The 1498-nt window shown below is 35.7% G+C and overlaps 1 non-coding gene across 1 annotated transcript; it reads left to right on the forward strand.

Annotated features, from left to right (window-relative positions):
* Positions 1-1094: 1094 nt before the first annotated feature.
* Positions 1095-1201, forward strand: LOC143383035 (U6 spliceosomal RNA). Its single transcript, XR_013089085.1, has one exon. It is a non-coding gene; the product is annotated as a U6 spliceosomal RNA (small nuclear RNA).
* The last annotated feature ends 297 nt before the right edge of the window (positions 1202-1498 follow it).

Genomic DNA, 1498 nt, shown 5'->3' on the forward strand with positions numbered 1-1498 from the left:
TATGTGATAGAAAGATAATGATACACGTGAAGAAGAAGAAAAATGAGAAAAATGAGACCCACAACCAAGGAAAACCGTCAGTAGAAATAGATCCACAGACAACTGGCTACTGGAATTAGCAAACAAGAATTTTAAAAATCCATTGTAAACATGATAAGAGTTTTGCAAAAAACAAATACAGTTAAGAGAGAGGTATTTCAAGGGAGAAGTGAATCTTTAGGAAAAAAACAAATGGAAATTTTAGAACTATATATATACACACACACACACACACACACACACACATGTGTCTGTATACACAGATACATACATACATATATATAAATTTAAAAATTCACTGAATAGGTTTAACAGCAGATTGGACACTAAAGGAAGATATAGGGAACTTGAAGAGAGTTCATTGGAAATTACCCAGGCTGAAATGGGAAAAAAAAAAAAAAAGACTGAAAATAAATAAATACAGCACCAGTAACTTCTGACATCAAGCAATCCAGTATCTGTGTAATAGGTGTGGCACAAAGAAGGGGACAATGGGTGGGGCAGAGAAAGTCATGAAGAAAGTAGCCATAGATTCCCAATTTTTCTTTTTCTTTCTTTTTCTTTTTTTGGCACTGGGCATTGAATTCAGGGGCATTCGACCACTGAGCCACATCCCCAGCCCTATTCTGTATTTTATTTAGAAACAGGGTCTCACTGAGTTGCTTAGCCCCTTGCTTTTGCTGAGGCTGGCTTTGAACTTCAATCCTCCTGCTCAGCCTCCCAAGCTGTTGGGAAGATTCCCAATTTTTTTTTTTTCCCTAGTGCTGGGGATTGAACCCAGGGCCTTGTGCATGTGAAGCAAGCATTTTACCAAATGAGCTATATCTCCATCCCTAAGGTTGCCAATTTTAATGAGAAACGTTAACTGTAGATTCAAAAAAGTCAACAAGCTCAGCAGGAAAAATACAAATAAAGTTACCTTTATGTGCATTATCAATTCCTAAAAGCCAAAAAGAGAGAAAATGCTTAAAAGCAGCCAGATGAGAAAGAAAAAACACAACAGGACAATGATTAAAAAGTGATAGTTGACTTCTCATTAGAAATAACACAAGCCAGGGCTCAAGTCAGCAGCACATATTCTAAATTTGGAACCATACAGAGCAGATTAGTGTGGCCCCTGCACAAGGATGACACACAAATTCATGAAGCATTCCATATTAAAAAGAAATAAGAAAAATAATATAAGAAGACTGTGAGATGACATTTTTAAAGTACAAAAAGGGAAAAAACTAGCCACCTGTCACCCTCTATCCAAAAGTAAAATAAGACATTTCTAGTTCAGCAGTAGCTGAAGGAAAATCATACCATATGGAAACCCAGATCTACAGAGAGGGATGAGGAATATGAAAAAGTACAAAGAAATTAGTGAATATAATATTTTTTTCTTTTAATTTCTTTCATGTGCTGTGTAAGGCAACAATAGTAACAACATAATATCATGAGTGTTAGGAGACATATT

Source organism: Callospermophilus lateralis, chromosome 17 (genome assembly GCF_048772815.1).
Source record: "Callospermophilus lateralis isolate mCalLat2 chromosome 17, mCalLat2.hap1, whole genome shotgun sequence".
Classification (NCBI taxonomy): Eukaryota; Metazoa; Chordata; class Mammalia; order Rodentia; family Sciuridae; genus Callospermophilus; species Callospermophilus lateralis.